The 17903-nt window shown below is 42.1% G+C and overlaps 1 protein-coding gene across 13 annotated transcripts in view; it reads right to left on the reverse strand.

Annotated features, from left to right (window-relative positions):
• The window catches only part of neo1a (neogenin 1a), a 72666-nt gene extending 59456 nt beyond the window's left edge, over window positions 1-13210 (reverse strand). For 6 of the 13 annotated variants that reach the window (XM_034221017.1, XM_034221012.1, XM_034221019.1 and 3 more), the window contains exons 1-2: window positions 13085-13208; window positions 10667-10817 (exon numbers count right to left, since the gene is read on the reverse strand). The gene's annotated coding sequence lies outside the window, so the exon portion shown is untranslated. Of the gene's footprint in view, window positions 1-10666; window positions 10818-13084 lie in introns of all 13 variants that reach the window. The other 7 variants (XM_034221016.1, XM_034221013.1, XM_034221018.1 and 4 more) reach the window with 3 other exon arrangements.
• Window positions 13211-17903: the final 4693 nt, after the last annotated feature.

Consider the following 17903-nt stretch of genomic DNA (forward strand, 5'->3'; position numbering starts at 1 on the left):
CTAATCAGCTTGCTAACGTTAGCTTAAACAACGTTAGCCTAATCTAAAATGCTCAACTACGGCGTACCTTTCATGTGGCTCGTCAGCGCAGACTCTCCCATCGTTATGTTGCAAACTTTGCAGGAGGCTACTCGTGGGCTTGACCCTCGTCTTAGCCATGGCTTGTATTTGTCTTCTGCTAGCCAACGCTCGTTGAAACGGCAACCTCCTGGCACACAGTCATCTATCACTCTCATCAGAATGCCCAGGTCACACGTAACACAAACACTTGCAGGTCGCGCGCATAGCGCGGGAAGGCCGCAGCGGAGCTGTTTTATGTAGAAGCGAAGCAATTATTTTAATCTAAAAAGCGAATTATTCAGTCATACAGCAATTTATTGTACAAGTAAAGCATTTACATTTTCAAGCACTTTATCTCAATTTCAAGCACCATTCCCATAATTCAAGCACTTTCCCAACCTTGAAAACACCACGTCAAATTTCAAGCATTTTCAAGGATTTCAAGCACCCGTACGAACCCTGAGTATAGTTGGATAGCACTTCAGTTCACCGTTAGAGACTTAGTGTCTTACACAAGTGAAACTGTTGGTTTAAAAGGAGAAACGCTCTGAAAAATGATATGTGTTGGAGATTTACATGCAATTACTGATCCCTGCTTTGTACAGCGTTTGTACATTTTCTCACTGACAGGCAGCAGTAGTGTCTAGCAAAACTATTTCATAAAATCCTGTGTTTGCAGCAGTTTACAAGAACATAAGGTTTAATCTGCTTTTGACCCTTAAGGCGGTTATGAAAGGTTAATGCCTGGTTGTCATATTTCACAATTGCTGTGGAAGTTGTCACCTCTTTCTACTCCAGTCAAGTAAGATTAATACTGTATGGATTCTATATAATTCATGGCAAACATGTAATTACAGTAGAGCTTACCCATTTATTGGAAATCTGAGTCGAGGACGACCGTATGTTTAATTCAGGCCATGAGCAGGTCAAAAATGACATGTTGACCCAGTATGACTGACAGGAAACACAAGTCAAACTCAGTTTAGTGAGTCTCAAAAAGCTATTAAACAGCACACTGGGCCAATTCTGACAGCAGTAGATTGAATAATAAAGAAAAACCCACATAAAATATATTGCACTCAGCAGGAAGTCTGACAGAAAATGCCCTGGGTCTTCAAGGTGTGGGGGAAAAGATGTAACATAGGTCAGCAGCTGCCTTTACTTTAGCTTTACAGCGGTACATAACAGAACATTGTACATTGACTATTTCCCTGTGCACATTAGAGAGCTAGCGGATTCGGCTGAAAGGCTCCGCATGTCAAATCCTTGCTGAATGAGAATTTCCTTATAAAAGACATTTCTGAGTTCCTAGTGCCAAGCATTCCTGCAGTTTGCTTTACCAGGACAACTATTCAGAGTCAGACTCTTGGCCTATAGTGCCGCATGCGCCATAAAGGGCATTGACAGCTTCTCTTATATTTGAAAGAGGAACACACAGTTAATATCAAACCACCAGGCAATTTCTCATTCTGCTTTAGAGAAAGTCAATCTAACAGCAGCAGCTAAAGTGCTCGGTTAAACAAAGAACGCGTTCTCTCTTTATAGACCATGAGGGAGGGAGGCAAAGTAAATTGGTTTGAGCTGAACGGGCTCTAGACAACTTGTGCTATTGTGGAGGAGCACTTGTGGTAATTTAAACAAAGACAAGGTGTCTGCTGTAAGGCTATGAAGGATATCTCCTGCATTAGCTCCAGGTCCTCGGTGAGAGATGTGAGGCTCTAATTACATCCGTATTCACCTACAACAGGCTGTTAAATTAGCTCACCAATGCCAATGCCACTTTTTATCTCGTTACAAAATGGCACACACTTACACTCAAATCGTACACGCAATGTGAAAATGACAGTGTGAATGTGTGAAGCCAAGAGGCGCATTGTTCCCAATTGGCCTTGCTCTTTCAGGTTTTGTGCCAATGTTGTTACTAATTCCATTTCTATCAGCTACAACTTTCCACATTGTAGTGGTGTGCAAACTTGACATATAATGTTCAGTTACACATACGCAGTCAAATGTGGTTAAATATGTAGTTTGTAGACTGCGACTTTCCTTATTACATAAAACTATTCTCTCAGTTTCAAATAGTCGGAAAGGACAGCATCCTCCTTCCTAGCTGGTGAGGAATAGATGTTGAGAGTTTGCTGTCAACATGCAGGCCGAGGCCTCTGACACAATCTTGTCCCCGTTCTGCCACTGAAAGCAGTGGCAGCCACAGAGACTTCAGAGAAGGGCTTTTGAGACCAAGAGAACATTTGGTATGTGTGAGTGGTGAATCAGCCTTCCGTAACACAGAGTGGTGGCATCAGATCACTAAAGAAGTATGGAGATGTGTGTGTATGTGGGTGTGTGGATGAAAGCAGTGCAGTATGCTGTCACTGAGCATTCAGTGGTACTGTGACATTGGTTGGGCAAGGGTCATGCCATCTGCAGCGCAGCGCAGCGCATGGGCAAGGCAGGTGGAGTCACAATTGTCACAACAAAAAGGGGATCGACTTTTTATGGATAGCAAGGCATCTCTTTCCTCCTCTGTTTTGTTGCTCATTCATTTCCTCCCTTCTCTCTTTGTCTATAAACCCCTCCACTGTTGTGGAGTTTAAAATGTATCTTCTCCCTGTTGACAACAACATATTAATAACAGCTCCATGAACTTGAATGATGTTTTTACAACCGAGGAGGACTCCAAAAAACTAGTACTATTTCAAAAGATCTATGGGGAACACACTTGAGCGACTAAGGATAGAAGGAATAAATTAGACTAGCTAAGGAAATAAATGACTGAAGAAAAAAGCGCAAATCGATGTGATCAACAACCTGGTGCAAACAGCACAGACACACGTAACTTAACCATGAAACATTTTTGTATTCCTCTGGCTTGTAAAGGAAAGCCGCAGGGCCCTTGAGACAATATCAGCTCTTGCATACCTGACTTTATTGTTTGTTTTTCTTTTACCTAACCAAATTCCCAAAAGTAATCAGAATCGTTTGATTAGCAGGATGAAGCTTGCCGCCCATAACTTGCGTAATATACTTTGAGATGGCTCTGGTGGGCCCTTGGGGCGCCTGCAGACATGTAAACCCTGTGTCCCATGCTGGGTCACGTTTATACAACTTCAGCAGATTCAATGTCTGCTGATGGGCCTCAGCAGAAGGAGAGTTGTTTTATTATGTGAAAGACAATGTGCAGGTGCAGGCTTCAGTGATTAAAGACTCATTGTCTATTTAAAAAAAGGATGCCACACAGTTTTAGCTTTTACAAGTAATTACAGTATGACTAAAGAAGATTTTTCTTGGTACCTATTGTGGTGTTTTGGAATTATCAAAAATAAATCAGCAAACAGTAGATTTACCCAATGGCCAACATCCAGTGTAATTCTCTTACCCTCAATTCTCACATGGAAATAAAGACAATATGACAAGAACCCAACAAACAACAATAGATGGTATGACAGGAAACAGGCTTTGAAGAGAGCCAGTGTGTGTTTGTGATGTTTCAGAGACGGAGAGACACTGTAAAGAAGAGCTCCTCTGCCAGAATACCTTGTTGCTTGTCTTGTTTTCTCAGCCCTACTCACCAGGAAAAATATGTCCATTTCCTTAACCCACTTTGCAGCTGCCATCTGTTACATAAGCAGTGTTGAAGAAAAGTCCATTCCTAAGCAGATTCAGTCTCCTGTGTGTGCTCACATGCATGCCCACCTCATTCAATGTGGCAAACATGTGGAGCAGACCAGTTTCTATCAAACTCACATGGATCCTAACCCTTCCTTGGACGGTTCTTTTTATATCGACTTTATAAGTAAATTCGGATGCAATTCAATACAACAGCTCAGCCGCGAATTATACGTTTACAAAATATTAAAATGTTCGGTTTGACACAGTCTAGTATTGATGGAGCTAGATTTTGTACTGCATTGTATTATATACACAGTGGGGGAAAAAAAGTATTTAGTCAGCCACCAATTGTGCAAGTTCTCCCACTTAAAAAGATGAGAGGCCTGTCATTTTCATCCTAGGTACACTTCAACTATGAGAGACAGAATGGGGGGAAAGAATCCAGGAAATCACATTGTAGGATTTTTAATGAATTAATTGGTAAATTCCTCGGTAAAATAAGTATTTGGTCACCAACAAACAAACAAGATTTCTGGCTCTCACAGACCTGTAACTTCTTCTTTAAGAGCCTCCTCTGTCCTCCACTCGTTTACTGTATTAATGGCACCAGTTTGAACTCGTTATCAGTATAAAAGACACCTGTCCACAACCTCAAACAGTCACACTCCAAACTCCACTATGGCCAAGACCAAAGAGCTGTCAAAGGAAACCAGAAACAAAATTGTAGACCTGCACCAGGCTGGGAAGACTGAATCTGCAATAGGTAAGCAGCTTGGTGTGAAGAAATCAACTGTGGGAGCAATTATTAGAAAATGGAAGACATACAAGACCACTGATAATCTCCCTCGATCTGGGGCTCCACGCAAGATCTTACCCCGTGGGGTCAAAATGATCACAAGAACGGTGAGCAAAAATCCCAGAACCACACGGGGGGGGACCTAGTCAATGGCCTGCAGAGAGCTGGGACCAAAGTAACAAAGGCTACCATCAGTAACACACTACGCCGCCAGAGACTCAAATCCTGCAGTGCCATACGTGTCCCCCTGCTTAAGCCAGTACATGTCCAGGCCCGTCTGAAGTTTGCTAGAGAGCATTTAGATGATCCAGAAGAGGATTGGGAGAATGTCATATGGTCAGATGAAACCAAAATAGAACTTTTTGGTAAAAACTCAACTAGACGTGTTTGGAGGAGAAAGAATGCTGAGTTGCATCCAAAGAACACCATACCTACTGTGAAACATGGGGGTGGAAACATCATGCTTTGGGGCTGTTTTTCTGCAAAGGGACCAGGACGACTGATCCGTGTAAAGGAAAGAATGAATGGGGCCATGTATCGTGAGATTTTGAGTGACAACCTCCTTCCATCAGCAAGGGCATTGAAGATGAAACGTGGCTGGGTCTTTCAGCATGACAATGATCCCAAACACACCGCCCGGGCAATGAAGGAGTGGCTTCGTAAGAAGCATTTCAAGGTCCTGGAGTGGCCTAGCCAGTCTCCAGATCTCAACCCCATAGAACATCTTTGGAGGGAGTTGAAAGTCCATGTTGCCCAGCGACAGCCCCAAAACACCACTGCTCTAGAGGAGATCTGCATGGAGGCATGGGCCAAAATACCAGCAATCGTGTGTGAAAACCTTGTGAAGACTTACAGAAAACGTTTGACCTCTGTCATTGCCAACAAAGGGTATATAACAAAGTATTGAGATGAACTTTTGTTATTGACCAAATACTTATTTTCCACCATAATTTGCAAATCAATTCTTTAAAAATCAGACAATGTGATTGTCTGGATATTTTTTTCTCATTTTGTCTCTCATAGTTGAGTTATACCTAGGATGAAAATTACAGGCCTCTCATCTTTTTAAGTGGGAGAACTTGCACAATTGGTGGCTGACTAAATACTTTTTTGCCCCACTGTAAGTAGGAGTTTCTAATTGTATACCCACAACATTAGCATGCAGGGGGGATAACAAATTAGAGACACATTTCATTATCATGTGATCCAGGGAACCCCTAAGGGAAAAAACCCAAAAACAAACACAATTGAAGAAACATATATATATATATATATATATATATATGCCAAGATGTTGTACAGGATTCAATTAATAGAACGGCCAGGGCACTGCAGGCAGTCTTTACTTTTGTTATCACATTCTGACACTTAAAAAGAAAATATTATTGTCATTTTTTCCTCTACATTATTAGGATTGGAAGAAAATGATGTATTCTGTGGTATGGTATGTGTTTTTTACTGACATCCCAACAGCGACTATGGACTTTGTATCATTTCGCTATTGAAAGATGAGTTACAGCTCAGCATGTGTCGAACATTTGCCATCAACCTCACTAATAGTCACTCTGAAGAAAGGATCTAGTGAAATCATAGGCCATTAAGGTTGATAGGTTGTATCTCTGACAGGCTGAAAGGTTCAGATGCTCTCTCCATGTCTTTTTATGTCACTGGCCATTTGAAATCCACATGTAAAGAGCAGAAGGGTGCAAAATGTCCTCAACTTAATTTGAAAACTAAACAGAGTTAAAAAACTAAAAGCCAGCAGCTGATGCTGAACTGCACTCAAAAGGATGAGGAGAAACAATGCAGGTTAAAAGTTCAAGTGTCACTTTCTGACTTCACTCAAAACTACAGACAATTATGGACGATTGCATCTGGAAGGACTCTTATCTTGGAAGAAATGTTTTAAATGGCTGAGGCATTTGGTCGGCTATGCTGCCTTTTAAAGATTAGAAGAACATTTTTTTCTGTGTGTCCATGCAGTATTGCCAGCTAACACAATCCTCAAACCGCTTTTAAAGTGCCATTGGTTTTAAATGTATTGTGATCTATTAAGAAATTCTACTGCAAAATGTTGTTTGTAAATTGGTAATATCATTGCACAATACAATACAGTTATAATCCTTAAGCCTATAACGTATTGCCTTGTTTTTTACAGAAAGGCTGTTTTTGCCTCTACCAGTGATACATGAGACATTTTAAAACAACTCTGAGACTGTATTAGCAGTAACGAAACATACCTTATGTACTCTAAAATACAAATGAACTTCATATAAACTAAAGTAGGAACTTAACACATATGCCCAAGACCAATTGTAAGTAGAGTTATGGAAAATAAATAGTTTCTGAAAGGATAAGCAACATATTTTTAACAGTTAATCTAGTTTCGCTGAATATACAGTTTTTCTAATAGGTAAAACTATAAGAGCTTAGAATTGAAACCCCTGCTACATTTTGCGCTCTAACTGTGAAAACATATATAGAGTAGCATGTACAAATAGGGTTAAAGCCATTTTCATACCTTCATGTGGCTTCCCATGGTAGCCCACTGAGAAAAACACTTCCCATGGCCAGAAGTGTTCCTTTGTGTGTGTATCTACCACTTGTGTGTGTCTGTGTATATGTATTCCTTTTGCATAAGGTGATTTGTGTGTGTGTGTTTGTATGGAAGACATATGTGAGAGAAGGTTACACTGCAGTTCAATAATAGTCCAATTGCAAACAATTCTCTACCCCGTGCATCTCTCTCTACACACAAGTAAATGCAATATACACAACTCATATTTAATGAAGGCTACAAGACAAGGAGACGGATGCGCTTGGAGGCTTCGGAAGGAAGTTGATTTACATGCTCTGTCAATTCCCTGTTGCTGGCGGACATGCATAATTCATCCATTTATTGACTGCTGGGGAATTCTATTAGGGGATGGTTCTTAGGAGCGAATATTCCCCAGAACAAAAGATGACTGCCCTTTTCATGAGTGTCATCAGGACCATGTGTGAGGAGTCCAAAGGAATGCTTCTCTGTTGCACGATGGCTCCTGCTATCGATGACACACAGGGCATTTGGCTAAGAATGCGTTTTTCAACATGTTGACTGAAGAGCTTCAAGTGTTGCATATACTGTCACGGTGCTGCTGAGCTAATCAAAATAAATGGAGAGCTTTGGTTGTCCTTGGCAATAGACTTGCTCGGAGGCCAAATGAATAGGAGGCTAGGATCGGGTGACTACATAAACAGCATGTCACAGCAGAATAAGCCAAAGTGTAAATTGATATCGCAATATCAATCTTTCATTCGAGATACGGTGGAGAAGATACCTCAGCTGAATAATTTCACACAAGAGAGCATAATGGATCGTGTGAACAGCATCCCCTACATCTCTACTAAAAACTATACTTACCTATCAGTAAACAGTCATTAGACCAACCAACATCTAATTGGTCACACTGACAATGAGACCAAAACATTGCTGTTATCAGACTATACAATATCAACCAGCTAATGGTCTGACGGACAAACACAGGGCATCCTTATTGCCAGTTTAATTGTTGTGTGTAAATGTAAGGTAATTGACGTTTAATCTAGGAAACATTGCATAGGCTGCATCTTGATTTCCCCCCAAAAAGACTGGGATGTCAGCGTTGTTATGTCCTCTTTTAGGAAGATCCACACAAATAATTGTTTGTGCAAAGAAAAATAAGAAATGTGTTTTTGAACCTGTAACCATCAGCATCTGCACACCATATGTATGCACCCTCCTTTCTAGGGACGATGGATGGTTCTGGATTTACTTTCAATCATATATATTTACATACATGAACAATTGTTTGTAGTGGTGTAAAATGGAAAAGGGAAGTCATCCCTACATCTCCTTCTCTATCACCTAAATGTATGAGAAGGACTGCTAGCTGATGATGCCTAGTCTTACCATTGCAAAAGACAAAAACAGTATGTAGTATAATCCCATCATGACGGGCTTTAAAGAGACATAGACAGCACTTTATAAGAAATAAATCAACTATTCCGCAATTGAGTGTTAGACAACCTCCTGTTCTAATTTCCATTTCAGGTTATTGCTCTGTCCCCATCTGTCATCACAGACATCAAAGAGTTTGAAGTCTAACATGGCCAATATAGACATGTGACACAAAAAAAAAGAACCTGTCTGTCTGTTCTTCTGGAAGGTTATGAAAAATGTACTAATGAGACTCTTCAAGACTTATAAGACTCATAAAGGAAATATCTTATAAGGCACATTTTGAAAGGACTTTGAAGGATTCCTCTGTGTCTTTAAAGTGTCCTAAAGTACTTCTGATGAGTCAGTCAGAAAGAGAAGGACTGTAAAGGTATTAGAGAGGAGGACACAGATATCCAAGAATCAGCATGGTCTAAAAATCATGGATACTCAGTTAAATGTTGCCCCTTCTTCTGCAGCTAAAAATAAAACAGGCTTCCTGCGATCATGAAACCACACGAGAGAGAGACAGAAGAAAAACCAGAGACATGACCAAGTTGAAGCACCAGCGGCAGAAGCTCAATGTGATAATCCCCGCTGTCAGTGGAGTCACCCTGCCTTCAATTGGTAGTTTTGACACATCTTATAAACTTTCATCTTATGTCTACAGCTTTGCGTCGCCACTTTCAAGGCCTTGTTTGTGCTCTGCACCAAAGACCAATTAGGCCACTCTTTGCAGATTTGCCTTTCTCTCTCCCCTAGACTGTATGCCACACATATTTTTAATTGACAGAAGCTCTTATATCTCTCATGTAATGCCTGAGAGGGACAGGAGACTCTCAAGGAGAAAAGAGAAAGTTCCACGGCTATTCTTTTTAATTGTCAATGTCGTATTAAAATCAAAGAACAGCGGCGGTAATGTATTCGCCACACAATCCATTTTCTGCTCTGGAGGCAGGAGCATGGAGGTCCACTTCAATATCTCAAAGAATTCCGTACGCTTTTCAGAGTACGCTTGCTAATTGCCAGCAAGGTACCCTGAAGGGGCGTGTATGCACTGTGAATAGCGTTTGTAATTAATACAAGGAAGATTAGTAAGTACCTTTTAGCCTAGACCATTTAACTTGAGATGTAGTGCTGGGCTTGTAACTAAAGGTTGGGATAAGTTATGCTAGCTCACACCCCACAGGACCATTGTGGTTGTCCAATGTGAGTGACCTTATATTAATTTCACTGAAGGTAGAAATCCCATAGTGTGGCTGGATTTAGATGACTGAGCCTTATTTCAGCTCTTTTCTGTCGACCGCACAAGTTTGCAAAGTTATTATTCTCCGGGACCGGTACACAGAGTTTAGGTCAACAAAGTGCTTTCTTAATTGGTGAGAATCAAAACTTCCCAAGGCAAATTGCAACTCTCTCTGGGGGATTTAAGCTGCTCTGCTCGTGCTAATGGAGTGCCAGAGAAGTGAGTGCACAGGCGCGGTGGACACTCTCTCTCGGCTTTTAATTTGTGAACTTTCCCCTCAGCTGGCTACCCTGCAGCCTGGTCTCCCAGCTGAAGGGGCTCTGTTGGCACATCCGGGCTCCTCTGAGGCTTCTGAGTAGCAGTGGCAGAAAAGCATTAACACCTTGGGAGCAGGCGCCAGCACTAACAGGTTAGCTTGTGGAGACCAGGGGCCCCGGGTTACAAAGGAGCAGCACATTATGGTCTGTGTTGCTTTTAAAAAGGTAGGAATGTGTGAGAGCCAGGGAACACAGCTGTGGCTATCTTTTTAGGTAACTATTTAAATGTGAAAGCTACATGTGATTTTGAAGGTTGGTTTGAATAACACATCAGAGTTATGCCCCCAAAAAACCTGTAGCATTTTTAAACGTCACCTATTATGCAAAATCCACTTTCTTGTATCTTTTATACATAAATATGTGTCCCCTCTGCGTTAAGACATTCTGAGAGTTTCAGGAAAAAAGATTCTCTCTTTTTGTTCTGATTCATTTGTATAAAAACCTGTCTGAAAATGAGCTGATCAGATTTTGGCCACCTTATCACCTGAATCTCCTCCTATAGGGCTGAAACAGAGGGGTTTATGGGATGCTACAATGCATGATCTGTTTGGTATTTCGAGCCAAAAACTTCAGACATGTTTTGTATATATCTGAGCCCTATAATATATTGATGAAAAACAGTATAATATGGGGAGCTTTAAGGCTTCTTTAATTCCTGAATACGGATTTCATGCTCGTACCTTTCTTCCAGCAACTTGTCTCCAAAACATCAGCGAATGTGTGGCGCAGGGTAACCCATGACGACGCAGGGCAGCAGCACGCTGGCCCCCACCACCTTAAAGACCGCTGCAGGCTGCACCAGGAATTCCAGCTTCCCTCTCTCTCCAGTTTTCTAAAATGGTGAAAAAAATGTCAGGGTTAAGGCTGAGGATCAGGTTGGGGTGAGTAAATGAAGCAGAGCAGAAACCTTCTACGTGACGGGTGTCATTTGTCTTATAAACCTTCAGAGGACTCCAGTCAGGTCCTGACACCCAAACCGGACCGGTCAGATGAATAATGTCCATGTTGACGTAGTGAGACAGCCGAGCTCGCAGCTCTTTAGGACTTCAAAGTGATCCCATATAATTGCAGCTGCAACTAACTGCATCCAGCAATAACCACAGGGTATGTGTGGTATATGTTTGACCACAGCACATACAGATGAGTTCAGCACTATCAAATTATCTTAAATCATAATTCTCTAAAGCTTAAACAAGATTTAAGTTCAGAGAAACAGAAATGTATAAATATTCTTCTCCAAGCCCATCTCCTACTCTAACGGCCCGTCCACACAGCGGCGTGCGTTGGACGGCTTGGAGGTGGGCGTAATCTGAAGCTTGGGGATATTTTTTGCGAGCACCGCGACCAACAACCAAATCACATGAATCTCCCGCCCCCCGACATACCAAAGCAATAGCAATGTTAAAACGAAGTAAACTGGATATAAATCCCCAAACAGGCGAAAACCTACCAGTTTCACCCACTGTCTCTGCCACCTCCCTCCATGCCTTGCTCCTCCGCCGTTTGTATCCGGTAGCTAGATGAACAGAGACTGATCATACAGCACCGGGTGATTCACTACCGCTACAATGAATATTCCCTCCATTTTTTGGAATATGAGGAAATGACCTGCGTAGTCTCTCCAGCATACACGCGGTTTGATTGGCTTAGCGCTTGTACTGGCAGATTTGCATAAACGGGATTTCATTGGCTGACGCCTCCGTCGAGGCGTCAAAAGTTGAACATTTGCTCAACTTTTGAAGCCAGCTACGCCAGCAACGCTCCACGTCGCTTCCCAAAATGCAGTTCGGCTAAAAGTTGACGTCACCCCAGTCAAAGTGAATGGGCAGAAGAAGCGTTGGAAGCTTCAACCGCACGCCGCTGTGTGGACGGGCCGTAAACGTCTCCCCCGCAAACGCCCCAGTTACTTTATTCTCAAGCTTATTTGTTGCGACTTGAAAGAGAACACAAATAACCATAAATGTATTTATGTTGCTCTAACATCTGCCAGCATGCATCCAAACAAAATGTCTTTTCAATTTCCTCACACAGCTTTACGAGTTTTCCGTCGGAATGCATCCAGCCTTTTGCCACTCAACAACACATCCATGCAGGAGTCATCCAGAGATAAAGACCCCCACTGGGGTCTTGTTGTAGTCTGATTTATGACCTCTAATATCTTCTGTGTGGTGCCAGGAGCCTGGTGCTTAACAACTCAGTAAATAAAACTGTAGAGGTGAGAGACGAGACACTGCCACAATGGAATTCAGCCCCCTTTTGAGCTGCAACTGAGTTACTTGCGGCATTACTGATAACCCCACTGGGAGCCGTACCCCTCTTTCATTACAGTTGGGCAGATTTATTCATGCTAAAGGTAGGGAGAAACCCAAAGCTGACAAGTAAATGATGCACCTAATTGTATTTTAATAATAACGAGTGCTCTACAACTTCAATTCAAGGTTTGAAGGTTCAAAGGATTTATTGTCATGTTTCAATTAAATTCAAGGCTTTATTGTCATGTGCACATTAGGCTACGGTGTAGATATGTCAATGACAAACTTAAGGTCCCACGCTCCTCCAATAGTGCAACATGAATATATATAGGACATAAAACAAATAAAACAGATAAAATAGTGCAAGAGAATGTTTTGAGATGTGCAAGTAAATACAAAGAAAATAGAAATAGTGCAAGAAAAGTAGATGGAATACGATAGATAGCTAAATAATTTGCAAGACGCAAACAGATGAATGTTTTTGGATGTTCTTTAAAAAAGTTCCGGTGTTGAATAGTCTTATGGCCTGTGGGATGAAACTGTCCCTGAGTCTGGTGGTTTTAGTCCGGATGCTGAGGTACCGCTTGCCAGATGGCAGCAGACTGAACAGTTTGTTGCTGGGGTGATGCACAGCTACGGTGTAGTTATGGAAATGAAAATGACATAGCAAGGTAAATGCGTAAGAAGTAAATATATACATGTAAAATAGAATAAGATGAGCTAAAAACAGAATGTAAAATTGTATTTACTGTAGATGTAATAAAGCTATTCTACACCGAGCAATACAAACTCACTTTTCTCCAGTGTCACAGGACAACATTTCTAAACTGTATCAGGTCAAATTACCTGGCACTACTTGGAGCTGGGCCTCGTCGCTGGACTTCGACGACCCCACATTTTCCACCATGCAGCGGTACAGGCCGGCGTCTGCCTCCGAGGCGTTGCTGATCACCAGGGCTCCGCTGGGCAGCTGGACCAGCCTTGAGCTCATCTCCAGCGGCAGGCGGTCCTTCTCCCACCTGGTGAAGGGTATCAGTTCTGAGTTGACCTCACCACGCCATCACCTGGTTGTTCCCTAGATGCACAGTGGTCGGAGTTGGCTGGCTGGCGAACCGCGGCATCCCTGCAAGACAGCGAAGAGACACAGATGTAAAAACCAGCACTTACTTCCAATGTCAGAAGAATAGCAAATCTTTTTTGAAACATTTCAGAGGTGTTTTAGGTGTTTAAAGGTCCTGAAAAGGTGATTTCAGTATCTCAGCATAAGCATCTTAAAGAGCAAAGGAATTTTGGCATTTAAAGAAAGCCTTACTAAGCCGACTGATCTGGGACCTTTGACACAGCAGCGAGGGAAATTAGACAAACTTGGAGTGTCTGTTTTAAACTATGACAAGATCTAATCTTCAGATCTGCGAAACATAACAGAGGACTGGAAGTAGCATGTTGCAATCCATTTCCAGGATAGATCTCAGGGGCCAGAATATGCAACCCACACCCAACCCCGACCTCTGGTATCTTAATGCACACACACAACCTCCCACACACAGTTGCACAGCACAAACACTTATCCGCGATGTTAATGTGCCACGCAGAGCAGGAGACACAGAGCACTAATTAAAAAGGCTGGATCCACAGGCTGTTTGTGCTGCTGTACCCAGACTTTCATCTCAACGCAAAATAATTATTTCCTGCGTTTGAAACCATTGATCTGAAACCAACACTCGCGGGCCACGTTCAAAACAATCGTAAACAATGACTTCAATTAAAAACAAATTACAATGTGTGAACTGCAAATGGTATTCTTGGCTTTATTAGTGAAGAAGGAAGAGTTGTGTTTAAAAAAAGTAAGAAGGCCACTCCGTCCACAATGAAAAGAGTATCATGTTGTGTTATTACCATATAGGGCCTCTGAGTTTTGGGCTGACTGAAGTTGTCTCCTTGGTAATGGGTGTATAAAAGAGAAATGAGTGGGGTACCAATGTGAGACTATGGAGGATGGGGAAATAGGGTTTTTAAGTTTGTTTATATATTCATGAGTGCAAGTTTTTCTGCTGTAACTGTGTTGTTACTCAGGAAGTGATGAGTGATTATTTGTCGTCTCTGCCCTCACTCACCTACAGACAGCCATTTTAAATCCCCTGCCAAGAATGGCTCCAGGGTAAATCACACTTTAAGATAAGGCCCCAACAGCTATAGACTCTCGTCTGGCCCGGGCCAATGCACACATCTTTTCTGAGAATATCTCCACACAATAGTTTGGCTTATATGGGTTTAGCTGATTCCAGTACTGATATGTTTGTATCAGAGCTGCCAATCCCCGACTGTAAAATCATACAAGGGTAGAAAAAAAAGCCTGAGCTGAATCATTTAGATTACTGAGCTCCCCAGCGAATCAAATGATTATGATTAGCAGCTGTAGTGCAGGGTGAGTAATCAGTCTCGCCAATTTTAGGAGGAATTCTGGGATATATATATCAGGCTTTCAATAGAAATTCATTAAGAAAACACGGTTAAAAAAAAAAATGAAATGAACGTTTTGTAGTTTATGCTTTATTGTCTTTATGTGCGAGAAGGAGATTCCTTATCTTTCACAGAAATTAATTATATTTTCTTGACGATATTCACAACTTCTGTGAGTGCAAAACCATATATAGTTTTGTGTATACGTCTCCCTCAACTTTGATAGTAAGGGTGCTCAGTTGTTAAGGAGGGACGTATTGATGTACTTCATTTATTAATAGGTGGACATTACAGGGTGGCTGGTAGCTCATATTAAATAAAGGACGGAGTATACGATGATTAGCTGAAGTCTTTAAGGTTTGTACTGTTGTGATCTTTTGTGAGGTATTTTTGCGTGCTAGCTGATATGTTTGTCTAGTCCTACCCAACAAACATTGACAGACAAAGAAATAGATTATCTTACACTGCGTCCACAAAACACAATGAACACTTTGTAGGAGTAAGCTGTAAACAAACTGACATTTAACCTAGCTTTAACTGAAACGTAAAACTTCAGGAGGTGCTCCGTCTCATGGAACAATAACATTGCAAAGGATAAGGTTGAGGACCATGAATTAATGCGCCTGATCCAATAGCGAGATAAAACTATGAGTTTGTGTAACATCTTGTGACTTCACATTCTGCCCAAAGAGGACAATGGAAAAACTGGGAGTAATCAGCAGACATGAAAAGCCAATTTAGTTCCACATGAAGGGATCATTTTCAGAGAGGAGAGAAACATCTTCGCCCTCACAACTTCAGGTGTTGCGAGCACTTTCTGTCTAACTTTGCAGTGACTCCTGCTCTCAATCGACTAATCCTTTGTTCCTGCAGGCCCCTCACATCCCATCAGGCTGAGTTCATCAGTTTGCGGTGTCTTAAGGATGCGTGTGTGTGTTTTGTGTGAAGGTGTGTGTGTGGATCCTAATTCACAAAGGCATGAGATGAATGCGTGTTATGATGTTTGAATATGTGTGGGTGTTTGTTAAGTGTACATACTCATTGAGCGTGGGTTAAGGAAGTGCATTGTAGATTGGGAAATGGTGGGTGTCCAAGCCAACACTATCGATTCCAATTAATCACAATTCTCCATTTAAATCGACCTGATGGGAGCTTCATTTTCCACACCCTTGCTCAGCACCACGTATTGAACAGGAGTGCTGTTCTGCCAATCTCAACACTTATTACCAGAGTGTGAAGAGGCCAAATGATTGCAGGATAGCAATAATGTCTCAGTGGTCAGCGCACAAGAATGGCTAACGGTAGCAGTTGCTTTGTTCATTTCAAAAGGCATAAATGAGAGGAAAAGGTGACTCATTGTATCGTGCATGCAAAGAACTAGGGATGTCCCGATCACCTTTTTTTGCTCCCGATCCGATTCCGATCATTTGATTTTGACAATCTGCCGATACCGATTTTTCCCGATCCGATCTTTATGCAATGCATTAAGAGAAAAAAAGGTAACAGATAACGGCTGGTCATCCAACGCGATGAATTCAGCTATCTTGGCTGTTATTTGTTTGGCCTTTTCACTGTTCTGGGGCAGTTTCTCTTTCCTTTTAAAAGCCGTTACCTGAGTGGCCGCTGTGTACTCGTCAAGTTGTTGTTGGCGTTTGTTTCTCAGGTGGCGTATTAGATTGGTCGTGTTGAACATAGCTCTGTTCTTTCCACCACGCGGAACCTCCGCCTTGCAAACATTACACTGCCTTCGCTATCAATTTTATAATACTTCCAAACTCCTGACATTTTCTCTGTCCCGACTCCCGAGTCACCAGCTGAACGTAGCCTCTCGTTAGCTTACTGCTACTATTAGACACTGCGCCCACTCTGTTGCCAGATTTGAGAGAAAAAGCAACCAGGTCTGAAAACAAGCCCAAAAGAAGCAACACATACATGATGTTGTGTCATTTCATTTTAAACCAAAACTAAGGCCTCAGGATAACTTTAAGACGTGAACATGGTCATTTTTGTTTTGTAACATTAAATAAAATAATACAAATATTTTATAAAAAAAATAAAAATAAAAATCCCGATCCCCGATTTTTTTCTCCTGATTCCGATCTTTTGAAAATCACATGATCGGATCGGGACATCTCTACAAAGAACATTTTGCGGCACCTCAGTTGTTTCCCCGACTCAGACTGCAAGGAATCTGGGTGTGACCCTAGATAACAACCTGTCCTTCACTGCAAACATAGCTGCTACAACCCGTTGCTGCAGATACACGCTTTACAACATCAGGAAGATACGTCCCCAGCTGACTCAGAAAGCGACTCAGGTTCTGGTCCAGGCTCTCGTCATCTCACGCCTAGACTACTGCAACTCCCTCCTGGCTGGTCTACCTGCATGTGCCATCCGACCTCTGCAGCTCACCCAGAATGCAGCGGCTCGTCTGGTCTTCAACCTTCCTAAATGTTCCCACACCACTCCGCTCCTCCGCTCCCTTCACTGGCTTCCGGTAACTGCTGGCCCTTCCTACATCCAGGACATGGTTAAACCGTACACCCCAGCGCGTGCACTACGCTCTGCATCAGCCAAACGACTCGCTGCGCCCTCGCTGCGAGGGGGGACCCAAGTTCCCATCGGCAAAAACACGTGGGGTTTGCTGTCCTGGCTCCAAGATGGTGGAATGAGCTCAGGACAGCAGATAGCTTGCACATCTTCCGGCGCAGACTGAAAACTCATCTCTTTCGACTCCACTTCGAGCGATAGAACTATTAACAAAGCACTTATATACTAATAAGGGACTGGCTTATCTAAAGCCAGTTGAGTAGCACTTGAAATGTTTGGCTCTATGAAACCTGATGTACTTATATGATTCTGTTTTCTTCAAGGTTGTGTCTTCCTGGTCGAATGTACTTATTGTAAGTCGCTTTGGATAAAAGCGTCAGCTAAATGCAATGCAATGTAATGTAATGTAATGTAATGTTAACATTTGTGGCACCATGCCTCCTTTGTGAGTAGTGGTTTATTAGATTCACCAAACCCTACATCATCTGCATGGCTTTGCCAGCGGAGCTTATAATCGTATGAATGCTAATGAATAAATGTGTCCATCACTGGATGGAGATTAGCAGAAAGGAATTGTGCCGCAGAGAGCTAGGTACAGGCGTTACGACTGTCTGCTACGCCTCAGACTTCACATGCACATGCCCTTAAATCAAAC

This window comes from Gymnodraco acuticeps, unplaced genomic scaffold (genome assembly GCF_902827175.1).
Source record: "Gymnodraco acuticeps unplaced genomic scaffold, fGymAcu1.1, whole genome shotgun sequence".
Classification (NCBI taxonomy): Eukaryota; Metazoa; Chordata; class Actinopteri; order Perciformes; family Bathydraconidae; genus Gymnodraco; species Gymnodraco acuticeps.